The sequence below is a fragment of the Carassius gibelio genome, chromosome A21, assembly GCF_023724105.1.
Source record: "Carassius gibelio isolate Cgi1373 ecotype wild population from Czech Republic chromosome A21, carGib1.2-hapl.c, whole genome shotgun sequence".
Taxonomy (NCBI): domain Eukaryota; kingdom Metazoa; phylum Chordata; class Actinopteri; order Cypriniformes; family Cyprinidae; genus Carassius; species Carassius gibelio.
Window position 1 is genome coordinate 15,643,673 of NC_068391.1, and position 13,649 is coordinate 15,657,321.

Genomic DNA, 13,649 nt, shown 5'->3' on the forward strand with positions numbered 1-13,649 from the left:
GACAACGGCAAAATGAATGTTTGGAAATGTAATCTGATATTTTATACTGACACACTACAGCAAAATATATAAATAACTGTCCGAACACCATACTTTTAAGTGAAAATACGTGTCTAATACTTTTGCACAGAAGTGTATGTATAAAGTACGTATGATTAAATTAATTATATTTAAGTAAGTGTAATTAAAGTATGTGTTCGTTCATATGTGTTAAGGGCTAGATTTTCGCTGGAGGAAACGGCTGTGGTGTGATGAGCGAAAACTTTACAGATGAGAAACCGACTGCTACCTCGTGACCTTTTGTAAACTGTATTTATGACAAAGAACTACACAGATATGGATATTCTAACAATCTATCGATAAACACATACCTTGTGTCCTCTGTTTGTTTAAGTGCGCATGCGCTGCTCCGTTCGCGGTCTGCGCCTCTGCGGATTGAAGAGCGCGCTGAAAGACAGGGAGGAGACCGGTCTGACGCTGGTTTCATGTGAAATTTAAGCGGACTGACTCTGAGGCGATCGGATACAGGTTCCATACCCAAACCTACTTTTAAGAAATATATTTTTTGATAAACGAACCCAAAACTGTCTATGTCCTGTCTGGACTGTGATGTGATTTGTGTCATGTGCAGGTGCGATGGATCGCGTACAGACCAATAGGGTGTGGGAATGGTATACGTTTATACTTCTCATCCAACCACAATCAAATTCACTCCATCCGGATGGCGCGATTTATCTGGATAGGTTTTTTTTTTTTTTTTTTTTTTTTTTTGAATGATGACAAGCCGGAATGAAAACAAGCCGAAATGAAATAGCAGTAACGAAGCTATTTTTAAAATGTAAGGAGTAGAAAGTACAGATACTTGCCTGAAAATGTAAGGAGTAGAAGTAAAAAGTTGGCTGAAAAATAATCACTCAAGTAAAGTATAGATACCCCAAATTTCTACTTAAGTACAGTAACGAAGTATTTGTACTTCGTTACTTGACACCTCTGCTAAATACTCAAAGTGCCCTGTATGGGTGTTAAAGGCGGTCTTCCATTCGTCCCCCTCCCTAATCTGAACCAAGTGATAAGCACTGCGTAGGTCCAACTTTGTAAAGATGGTTGCCCCCTGAAGGAGCTCGAAGGCAGATGACATCAACGGCAAAGGGTTAATGATTCTTTACCGTAATGTCATTCAACCCCCGATAGTCAATACAGGGACTCACCGAACCATCCTTCTTCTCCACAAAGAAGAACCCCGCCCCGGCTGGAGAGGATGAGGGACGGATAATGCCTGTTACCAGAGAATCATGTATATACCTCTCCATGGCCTCCCGCTCCAGACCCGACAGGGAGTAAAGGCGCCCCTTAGGTGGAGAAGTGCCAGGAAGCAGTTCAATCGCACAGTCGTACGGGCGGTGTGAAGGCAGAGATGAAGCTCGGGACCTACTGAAAACCGCTTCCAAATCATGGTAAGTGTCACGGGGTGACGAAAGGGAAGCGGAACTAAGTCCCGCCGGAATTTTGTGTTCCCCTCGGGACGGTGTCGCGGTAACACCGGTCCACTTCCGGGTTGCACCCGATGTCGCAATAACAACGCTAATGACAGATTGACATCTGGTGTGGGGAGTTTGATGTGGCGATCTGTGAGAGGATTATGGAGGCGGAGTAACCACATAAAAAGAGAAGTGCAGAGACCTTGAGGAGGGTTGTGGATTCTATTTGGTCGTTCGTTCTCCCGGCTATTCTTCCTGGTTGGCTTGCCCCCGTGTGTGGATCTTCTCTTTGGACGTGTTCCCCTAGGAGAGGTGAATTCCTGGGACGTTTGGGCTGGCGTGTGGAGGTGTTTGAGGACTATTGTGGGGTTTCGGCTATCTGGCTGTGCAACAGATATATCCGCGATCGAGTGGAGATATTCAGGACAGAAAGAGTGTGAGTTCTGGAAAGCAAGTGAAGACAGACCGCGCCATCGCTATCGGAGGGAAGTTAAGAGACCTGATCTGGGATTTCGATCAATTGTATACATCTGGACTGGGAGTGATAACGTTGTGAATTGGACGGAGTCATCGTTGGGTGAGTGCTGGCTCTATTTGCACTAAGAGTGGGTGTGCCGTGTCTGAAGTGGTGTGTTGCACAATAAATCGTTTGAAGTGAAGTTACAGAGTGTGGGGAAGATATATAGAGTTAATGCCGGACGCTCACCACCCTGAGAGCCCACCACCGTCACCGTAGTCCACACCCAGGCACTCAACTGAAGTATCCCCCAGCCGTAAGCCCCATTTCTTATTCAAGAACACATACATGCTGTTGATTACTTACCCCGCTGTGTAGATCGCAGGATCCTCTGGGCCGAACGCCGCATGTGATGTCCCTATGAAAGGAGGTGGACTCACGAATTATTCCTTTCCCGGTTTTAACCGAAGCATCTCCCAGCCGTAAGCCCCACTACTTATTCAAGAACATATACTTACTGTTGATTACTTACTCTGCTGTGCAGATCGCAGGATCCTCCGGGCCGAACGCCGCATGTGATGTCCCTGTAGAAAGAGGTGGACACACGAATTATTCCTTTCCCGGGCACAACCGAAGCATCTCCCGGCCGTAAGCCCCATTACTTATGCAAGAACACATACTTGCTGTTGATTACTTACTCTGCTGTGCAGATCGCAGGATCCTCTGGGCCGAACGCCGCATGTGATGTCCCTATGAAAAGAGGTGGACACAAGAATTATTCCTTTCCCGGTCACAACCGAAGCATCTCCCAGCCGTAAGCCCCATTGCTTATGCAAGAACACATACTTGCTGTTGATTACTTACTCTGCTGTGCAGATCGCAGGATCCTCTGGGCCGAATGCTGTATGTGATGTCCCTGTAGAAAGAGGTGGACACACAAATTATTCCTTTCCCGGTCTTAACCGAAGCATCTCCCAGCCGTAAGCCCCACTACTTATTCAAGAACACATACTTACTGTTGATTACTTACTCTGCTGTGCAGATCGCAGGATCCTCTGGGCCGAACGCCGCATGTGATGTCCCTGTAGAAAGAGGTGGACACACGAATTATTCCTTTCCCGGTCCTAACCGAAGCATCTCCCAGCCGTAAGCCCCATTACTTGTTCAAGGACACATACTTACTGTTGATTACTTACCCCGCTGTGCAGATCGCAGGATTCTCTGGGCCGAATGCTGCATGTGATGTCCCCGTAGAAGGAGGTGGACACGAGAATTATTCCTTTTCCCGGTCTCGACCGAAACATCCACGAGCTCTACTTATCCGGATACCCCCCCCTCACTCCGGGACGGGTGACAGACTATCCTGGCTCTTGCTGGCCCCGTACAGGCACGAACTGCCGACGACTCCACGCCTTCCCGGCGTCCGAGGTCTGGCTCCGTTCTGGTCGGGAGACACGGAAGGAACACTGAACTTTTAAATTGCTTTTAACCAAATAAAACCTTGTTCATTTTTTTTATACTCTTGTCCGTCTGGTTCTTCTGGTACGCTCCCCGAGGTGATCCTGGGTTTCAGGGGTGGGTGCAGTCCAGCTTGGCCCCCCCGACCTGTGACAGATTTGGCGTAGTCGGCAGGGTTTCGCCTCGGGTTGAGCGACCAGGGATTCTCAGATGGCCGACGACGAGGCACTGGGGGCCCCACCCCGAGTCATGCCAGTGTTCATGGGAAACCCCTGGGTCCAGAAATATGGAGGAAATGAGTCAGAGGTGCGCCTCTCCGAATGGCGGGCTCAGATCGAATATCTGGCCGGGCTACAGGGACTGAGCGCGACCCAACAGCTACAGTTTGCCCTCAACTCCCTTGACGGGGAAGCGCGGCGGGAAGTCCAAGCCGCCCCCGAAGCTGTCCGAACCACCGCCCAGTCTGTGTTCAGATTCCTGACGGAAAGGTATGGTGACGCCACTCCAACTGCGGTTCTCCGGGCCCAGTTCTTCAACAGCAAGCAGGGCCCCCGCCAATCCGTCAGAGCTTTCGCCCTCCAACTACGGGAGCGAGTTACCAGACTGCAGGGATGCCCAGACCATGGTCTCGGAGATAGTGAGACTCTGTTGAGGGACCAATTCCTGTTGGGGCTAAGGGAAGGCCCGGTACGCCAGGGACTTAGAGTCCAATTCAGAAGGGAGCCGGAACTCACCTTCGAAGACCTAAAGAAGGAAGCGGTGGCATTGGAGAACGATCAGGTTGAGGTGCAAGAACCCCCTGTGTGTGCGGCCGTAAGTAGCTCCGCAGTGGCTGTCCCCGACATGGCAGAGTGGAAACAGACTCTGAAGCTCGAACTCCTAAAGGATGTCCGGGAGCAGATGGCGGAGCTAACCAAGACGCTCGTGGACGAGCTGCGTTCTGGGGCTACCAGGCCAGAGGTGAGGCCCATCTCGCGGGACCGGGTGTACTCGGACGGGAACAGGGACGCAGGGAGGCGACCTAACCGGCCCAACCGGCCCCAGTTTGAATGGGACGAACAAGGACGACCTATCTGCAACCGCTGTGGCCAACCAGGCCATTACAGCCGACAGTGTGGTCCTCGAAGAGGTTCGGAGGGGGGTTTTTAGGTCGACCGGCCACAGTGGGTCGTGTGGTCGGGACCCCCTTAGATGACCCACCCATCGGAGCAGGCTCCAAGGACAGGCTGGTCGGGCATAGCCCAGTGGTGGAGGTCCAGGTGTGTGGTGTGAAGGTGCCCTGTCTCGTCGACACCGGATCACAGGTGACCCTATTCGCGGAGAGCCTGTCGCAAGAGCTGTTTGGAGATCAGAGGATGCATGGGACGGAGGCTCCCTGGCTCTCCCTGAAAGGAGCAAATGGTCTGGACATCCCCTACGTTGGCTACAGGCTGACGGACTTGGAGATCCACGGAGTGATCGTGCCCCAGAAGGGAGTGATCATCGTAAAGGACCACTGTCTGGGGAGACACCGGGCCTTGCTAGGTATGAATGTATTATCTGCATGTTGGGAAGAATTGTTTCGGGCAACGCCCGCTCGAGGGATCTCGCTGGCCGAACAACAGGAATGGGAACGTGTCGCCGCTGACTGCAGACGGATCCAGATGTCCCGGGCCCGGCAAGGCCGCGAAGGGACAGGTCGGGTAGCGTGCCGTTATGCCCTGTCCGTGCCAGCGAACAGCGAGGCCCTAGTATGGGTGCGAGTCCTCCAGCGGGACGTGGGAGTGGAGGAATGGGTGTTGGTGGAGCCCCACTGGGATGGCCAGCAGGTAGAAGTCGCCAGAAGTTTGGCCGTGGCACGAAGAGGACGGATCCCGGTGAGAGTTCGGAACGGGACGCCCCATGTTGTGCACCTACATAAACATCAGCGGCTGGTCAAGGTAACGCCGGTGGAATCCCATCAGGTGCGGGAGGACCAGGACGTGAGCTTTCGCCAAGTACACCCCGCGGTGGTGGAAGTGGCCCTTACCCGAGCGAGCTCGTCGCCCCAGAGTCTAGGGGAGGAGGTGCCCGGCCACTTGAAGGGAAGTTCCCTGCAAGGGGAGGAGCTGGGACCGACACAGGCCAGGAAGCTGCGAGACCTGCTGAGCAAGTGGCAACATGTCTTCTCGGCACACGAAGAGGACTACGGCTGCACCAACGTCGTGCAACATCGGATCCCCACCGGAGATGCAGAGCCCAGTAGAGAAAGGTACCGACCCATCCCACCTACCCTGTACACGGAGGTCCGCACACTGCTGCAAGGTATGCTCAATCGAGGGGTTGTTAGAGAGAGCAGCAGCCCGTGGGCAGCTCCCATCGTGTTGGTACAGAAGAAGACTGGCGCATGGAGGTTTTGCGTCGACTACCGCAAGCTGAACCTGGTCACTAGGAAGGACGCGTTCCCCCTACCCCGGATCGAGGACTCCCTGGCTGGCTTAACACGCTCGGCATGGTACTCCACGCTGGACTTGGCAAGTGGCTACTGGCAGGTACAAGTGGCCGAGGCCGACCGGGAGAAGACCGCCTTTACCACCCCGTTCGGTCTCTTTGAGTGGGACCGGATGCCCTTCGGCCTCTGCAACGCTCCTGCCACCTTCCAGAGGCTGATGCAGCGGTGCCTGGGAGGTCAGTTGATGGAGTCCGCCTTGGTATACCTGGACGATGTGATTGTCTATTCCCCAGATTTCGACTCCCACTTACAACACCTTGAGCAGGTCTTCGGGGCCATGGAGAAATATGGGCTGAAGCTCCAGCCGGACAAATGCCATCTGTTACGGCGGGAGGTCAAATTCTTGGGACACTGTGTGGGCGCGGCGGGAGTTTCGGTCGACCCGGAGAAGGTGTCGGCGGTGCGAGAGTGGGCTGCCCCGCAGACGGTGAAGCAGGTCCGGTCATTCCTGGGCTTCGTGGGGTACTACCGCCGCTTTATCAAGGACTTCTCCAAGATCGCAAAGCCCCTAAATCAGTTGCTGGCTGGGACAGGACGCCCCCGAGGTCGCGGATCGCCGGCTATCCTATGGAGCCCCGAGTGTGAGGCTGCGTTCCGGCGACTGAAAGACGAGTTGCTGCGGGCGCCGATTCTGGCATATGCTGACTTCTCCAAGCCCTTTGTCTTATACACGGACGCTAGCAACCTGGGTTTGGGGGCCGTGTTGGCCCAGCAACAGGACGGTGTGGAGCGGGTCGTAGCCTACGCAAGCCGGAGCCTTCATCCAGCAGAGAGGAACGACGCCAATTACAGCTCCTTCAAGTTGGAACTGCTGGCGCTGAAATGGGCACTCAGCGAAAAGTTTAAAGATTACTTGTGGGGTGCCCAGGTGACGGTAGTAACTGATAACAACCCCCTAGTACATCTACAGACGGCGAAGTTGGGGGCAGTGGAACAGCGCTGGGTGGCCCAGTTGGCCAATTACAACTACCAGCTCCGATACCGGCCAGGACGGGAGAACACCAACGCTGACGCCCTGTCCCGACTCCCGGAAGCTCAAGGTCCGAGGGACCCACCGGAACCCACACCAGACCCCGAAGGAGAGGAGTATATGGTGGGCATTGTGGAGGCGCCGGGGACTCAACATGAGGGGATGCCTGTGAGTTGGGGATGGGACCCCTGCCGCTGGAAAGAGCGACAGCAGGCCGACAGGGAGATCAGTGGCTTGATGCGATGGCTGGAACGGGGCCGAAAACCGACGTTGGCCGAACAACGGGCCCAAGGGGGGACAGGAAGGAAGCTGTTGGGACAATGGGCCAGACTACAGGTGAAGGAGGGAGTACTCTGTAGGTCTTTCCGAGATCCGGGGCTGGACGAGGAACTCCGACAGATCGTTGTCCCCGAAGGCCAAGTACAAGAGCTCTTGATAGCGTACCATGATCAGCTGGGCCACCAAGGGCACGAGAAAACGGTCTCCCTCTTGAGGCGACACTTCTACTGGCCCAACCTAGAAGCAACGGTACGTACCTTTGTTCAGGCCTGTCCTCGTTGCACCTTGTTCAAAGCCAGGAAGGAGGCACGAGCACCGATGGTCCCCATCCAGGCAAAGGCTCCTCTCCACATAGTCGCAATGGACTTCTTGACTTTGGGTCGGCCGGCAGACCGCTATCAGAACATCCTTGTCATTACCGACTTGTTCACCAAGTACTCCTGGGCCATTCCTACTTTGGACCAGACGGCGAACACCACCGCCACTGCTCTGTGGAGAGCTGTCTTCCAGCCGTTCGGTTGCCCCGAGTTCCTACACTCGGACCAAGGGCCAAACTTCGAGTCTCGGGTAATCAGAGAGCTGTGTAAAGTGTACGGCTGCACCAAGACCCATACCACTACTTACCACCCCCAGGGAAATGGCGGATGCGAGCGGTTCAATCAGACCCTATTGAACTTACTCGGCACGCTAGACCAAGAACATCAGAGCGACTGGGTGAGTGCGCTACCAAATCTGGTTCAGGCCTACAATAATAGTACGCACAGTACCACGGGCTACGCCCCCACTTATTTGATGTTTGGCAGGCATGTGCGGATGCCTACCGACTTATTGCTGGGGACGGCAGCAACCGAGGAGGAGGGGAACGTAACTGAATGGGTAAGGCGCCACCACCAACGCCTCCATTTTGCATACGAGCAAGTCTCGGGACGGATCCGAGCGGCTGGGAAGAAAAACAAGAGGCTGTACGACCGGACGGCTCGGGAAGCCCCCCTTCTCCCAGGAGAAAGGGTCCTGGTAAGGGACAACCGGCGACAAGGGAAGGGGAAGCTCAGTGACCGATGGGAGAATGCACCATACGTGGTCGAGGGCCAGCAGCGGCCTGGACAGCCAGTATATACAATTCGGCCCGAAGGAAAAGCCGGGCCCGCTAGAGTGGTCCATCGGAACATGATCCGCCCCTGTCCGAACTATCCCAGCCCCGTAGAGGAGGCGCCAAAGGAGCCTGAAGCTGTAGCCCCGTGGATAGCAGGATGGGCCGTGATCCCAGGAGAACGGGGAAATGTCCCCGCAGAAATGGCCCCCAGAGACCCGATGGATATGCCTGCGGACATCGACCCTGTCTCGCCACCACGACGGTCCCAGAGGGAGAGCCGAGGTCGGCCCCCGGCACGCTATGGAGAATGGGCGACTGGAAGGCGTTCTAGGGACTAGAACGGTTTGGCAGGGGGGTATGTCACGGGGTGACGAAAGGGAAGCGGAACTAAGTCCCGCCGGAATTTTGTGTTCCCCTCGGGACGGTGTCGCGGTAACACCGGTCCACTTCCGGGTTGCACCCGATGTCGCAATAACAACGCTAATGACAGATTGACATCTGGTGTGGGGAGTTTGATGTGGCGATCTGTGAGAGGATTATGGAGGCGGAGTAACCACATAAAAAGAGAAGTGCAGAGACCTTGAGGAGGGTTGTGGATTCTATTTGGTCGTTCGTTCTCCCGGCTATTCTTCCTGGTTGGCTTGCCCCCGTGTGTGGTTCTTCTCTTTGGACGTGTTCCCCTAGGAGAGGTGAATTCCTGGGACGTTTGGGCTGGCGTGTGGAGGTGTTTGAGGACTATTGTGGGGTTTCGGCTATCTGGCTGTGCAACAGATATATCCGCGATCGAGTGGAGATATTCAGGACAGAAAGAGTGTGAGTTCTGGAAAGCAAGTGAAGACAGACCGCGCCATCGCTATCGGAGGGAAGTTAAGAGACCTGATCTGGGATTTCGATCAATTGTATACATCTGGACTGGGAGTGATAACGTTGTGAATTGGACGGAGTCATCGTTGGGTGAGTGCTGGCTCTATTTGCACTAAGAGTGGGTGTGCCGTGTCTGAAGTGGTGTGTTGCACAATAAATCGTTTGAAGTGAAGTTACAGAGTGTGGGGAAGATATATAGAGTTAATGCCGGACGCTCACCACCCTGAGAGCCCACCACCGTCACCGTAGTCCACACCCAGGCACTCAACTGAAGTATCCCCCAGCCGTAAGCCCCATTTCTTATTCAAGAACACATACATGCTGTTGATTACTTACCCCGCTGTGTAGATCGCAGGATCCTCTGGGCCGAACGCCGCATGTGATGTCCCTATGAAAGGAGGTGGACTCACGAATTATTCCTTTCCCGGTTTTAACCGAAGCATCTCCCAGCCGTAAGCCCCACTACTTATTCAAGAACATATACTTACTGTTGATTACTTACTCTGCTGTGCAGATCGCAGGATCCTCCGGGCCGAACGCCGCATGTGATGTCCCTGTAGAAAGAGGTGGACACACGAATTATTCCTTTCCCGGGCACAACCGAAGCATCTCCCGGCCGTAAGCCCCATTACTTATGCAAGAACACATACTTGCTGTTGATTACTTACTCTGCTGTGCAGATCGCAGGATCCTCTGGGCCGAACGCCGCATGTGATGTCCCTATGAAAAGAGGTGGACACAAGAATTATTCCTTTCCCGGTCACAACCGAAGCATCTCCCAGCCGTAAGCCCCATTGCTTATGCAAGAACACATACTTGCTGTTGATTACTTACTCTGCTGTGCAGATCGCAGGATCCTCTGGGCCGAATGCTGTATGTGATGTCCCTGTAGAAAGAGGTGGACACACAAATTATTCCTTTCCCGGTCTTAACCGAAGCATCTCCCAGCCGTAAGCCCCACTACTTATTCAAGAACACATACTTACTGTTGATTACTTACTCTGCTGTGCAGATCGCAGGATCCTCTGGGCCGAACGCCGCATGTGATGTCCCTGTAGAAAGAGGTGGACACACGAATTATTCCTTTCCCGGTCCTAACCGAAGCATCTCCCAGCCGTAAGCCCCATTACTTGTTCAAGGACACATACTTACTGTTGATTACTTACCCCGCTGTGCAGATCGCAGGATTCTCTGGGCCGAATGCTGCATGTGATGTCCCCGTAGAAGGAGGTGGACACGAGAATTATTCCTTTTCCCGGTCTCGACCGAAACATCCACGAGCTCTACTTACCCGGATACCCCCCCCTCACTCCGGGACGGGTGACAGACTATCCTGGCTCTTGCTGGCCCCGTACAGGCACGAACTGCCGACGACTCCACGCCTTCCCGGCGTCCGAGGTCTGGCTCCGTTCTGGTCGGGAGACACGGAAGGAACACTGAACTTTTAAATTGCTTTTAACCAAATAAAACCTTGTTCATTTTTTTTATACTCTTGTCCGTCTGGTTCTTCTGGTACGCTCCCCGAGGTGATCCTGGGTTTCAGGGGTGGGTGCAGTCCAGCTTGGCCCCCCCGACCTGTGACATAAGCCTCTGGTACATCCACCAAGTTAGTCAGCTCCTCCTGCAACACAGAATGAGACAAGACAGGGGGGAAAGCAGCACCCAAACACTGAGCTAAACAGAAAGGGCTCCAAGCCAAAATAGAACTACGGGCCCAATCAATATGAGGGTTATGTTTAACCAACCAGGTGTGACCCAACACCCCTGGAGCGGTGGGCGAGTGAATGAGGTGAAATCTAATCTCCTCAGCATGATTACCAGACAAGGTTAATGTGACAAACTGAGTGATGTGAGTGATATTAGTGAGATGGGTGCCACAAAGTGTCCTGGCAGAAATCGGTTCGGCCAGTGCAACAGCCGAAATCCCCAGACGAGTTGCCAGTCTGGAATCCATGAATTCGCCCTCCGCTCCAGAGTCAAACAATGCTGAAACCTGGAAAACAGCTCCCCCAAACTGTACTGAAGCTTGGAACTCTGAAAGGCCACCAGGTGGCAGTCGAGTTGTAGTGACGCTCACCTTGCGCTCTCCCTTGTGTGAAAAGCGTCGCCCTGCCACAGGACACGCCGCTACCACGTGACCCGCCTCACCGCAGTACAGACGGCGTCGCTCTCCTATTGTCAGCCATGCTCTCCCAATCTGCATGGGCTCCTCCTCCGGGAGGATGCAGCGTTGAGACATCGTGTCACATGCTGCTGCATACGGAACCCCGGTGACGTGTTCATGGGGAATCCCCTCTCTAGAGAATCATGTATATACCTCTCCATGGCCTCCCGCTCTGGACCCGACAGAGAGTAAAGGCGCCCCTTAGGTGGAGAAGTGCCAGGAAGCAGGTCAATCGCACAGTCATACAGGCGGTGTGGAGGCAGAGATGAAGCTCGGGACCTACTGAAAACCGCTTTCAAATCATGGTAAGCCTCCGGTACATCCACCAAGTTAGTCAGCTCCTCCTGCAACACAGAATGAGACAAGAGAGGGGGAAAAGCAGCACCCAAACACTGAGCTAAACAGAAAGGGCTCCGAAACCTGGAAAACAGCTCCCCCAAACTGTACTGAAGCTTGGAACTCTGAACGGCCACCAGGTGGCAGTCGAGTTGTAGTGACGCTCACCATGCGCTCTCCCTTGAAAAGCGTGGCCCTGCCGCCTAACCGCAGTACAGACAGAGCTGATTATCCAAGCAACGGCGTCGCTCTCCTATTGTCAGCCATGCTTTCCCAATCCTCCGGGAAGATGTGGCGTTGAGACATCGTGTAACATGCTGCTGCATACGGAACCCCGGAGACGTGTTCATGGGGAATCCCCTCTCTACGGTGCTGAGAACGGAGAGTAATCTGGTCATGGACCCGAATGGCGAGATTCATTTCCGAGCGTACGGAAATGAATAGAGTAACCGGACACGACTGCTCTCTCTGCTGAAGCAGCGACAATGCTCGTGCTGCCTTAATACCGCGTGCCGAGCGGTCAAACACCTTGCGCAGCTCCCTCGAGAATGCCTCAAACGACGTACAACAGTCATGTTTGCTGTCCCACATAGCCGTTCCCCACTCTCTCGCTCGACCAACCAGGAGAGTGATGATGAACGCCACCCGGGATTGCTCCGTGGGGAAACCGGAAGGCTGGAGAGTCTTCCGGTTTCCCCGCGGCGAGCGTACGGAAATGAATAGAGTAACCGGACACCGACTGCTCTCTCTGCTGAAGCAGCGACAATGCTCGTGCTGCCTTAATACCGCGTGCCGAGCGGTCAAACACCTTGCGCAGCTCCCTCGAGAATGCCTCAAACGACGTACAACAGTCATGTTTGCTGTCCCACATAGCCGTTCCCCACTCTCTCGCTCGACCAACCAGGAGAGTGATGACGAACGCCACCCGGGATTGCTCCGTGGGGAAACCGGAAGGCTGGAGAGTGAAAGTCAGCGAACACTGGGACAGAAATGATCGACATGAGTTGGGCTCACCCGAGTATGGAGCGGGTGGATTGAGTCGCAGTTCTGCATGGCGAGGAGAGGGTGGGACAGACGGGGCATCCGGAACTGACATGGGAGCTGAGGGGCTGGCCTGCAGCTGGTCAAGCCGTTCGGCTAGCCGGTTGAGTTGGAGAGTGATCTCCGAGTAGGCGTGACGAGAAGCTGCAATTTCCTCCTGCTGTCGACCCAAAAGAGAGCCCTGTTGCTGAAGAGCTCGGCGCAGCTCCGTTCCCTCTGCTGAATCCATCCTTGGTTGAGTAGATTCTGTCACGGGTGCGTACTGGACAGAGGACTCAGATGCAGAGTAAAGAAAAGGGAGAATATTTATTCTCGCCACAAAACACAAAATAACAAACAATAATGAAATGCTCTGCCGCACACAGAGATCTCCGGCACACTGCGGACCACTCGCGCTGCCGGATATCCGAATTACGGATACTTTGACACAAGAACAGAAGGTGAGACTGATACTGAGAATCATGCAAAACATGGGCAAAGACCAAACAATCTACTCACGATCACAGACAGAAAAGCAGAGACATATAACGGAGTGGGGGAACGAGCGACAGGTGGGGAAGAATCAGCTTGTGATCTGCACAACTCCGCCATGATCAGCGCTGATTGCCCAGACCACGAGCTACTGAACAGACAGGACAACACAGACCACAGGGGAAGCTGAGACAGCACCCTGCACTGTGACAACTACTAGGTAGAATATTTAATAAAAAAAAAACACTAGAAGTGTATAACTGAATCAATAAAAAAACATCAAACAATAGCTACATTGTAAACATGAATTTTGAAAAAGACTAAACTCATTATATATATATATATATATATATATATATATATATATATATATATATATATATATATATATATATATATATATATATATATATTTATTTATTTATTTTTTTTACTGAACATACTTGATTTAGTCTCACATATTTGTTGAAGAACCAATTATCAATATAGTGTCAATATATTGTCCTGGCGCTGATACAGGATGGATGCCTCCGTGACGTGCTCTGCATATGTTTTTGTGTTTTTGTTA

At 53.2% G+C, this 13,649-nt stretch overlaps 1 protein-coding gene and 1 long non-coding RNA gene across 2 annotated transcripts in view; both read left to right on the forward strand.

The window, feature by feature from the left end:
* Window positions 1-13,649, forward strand: part of LOC127941641 (teneurin-2-like) — a 260,234-nt gene that overhangs the window by 69,613 nt on the left and 176,972 nt on the right. The window lies entirely within an intron of this gene.
* LOC127941661 (uncharacterized) lies at window positions 9,609-10,554 on the forward strand. The gene is made up of 2 exons (XR_008149125.1): window positions 9,609-9,967; window positions 10,300-10,554. It is a non-coding gene; the product is annotated as an uncharacterized LOC127941661 (long non-coding RNA).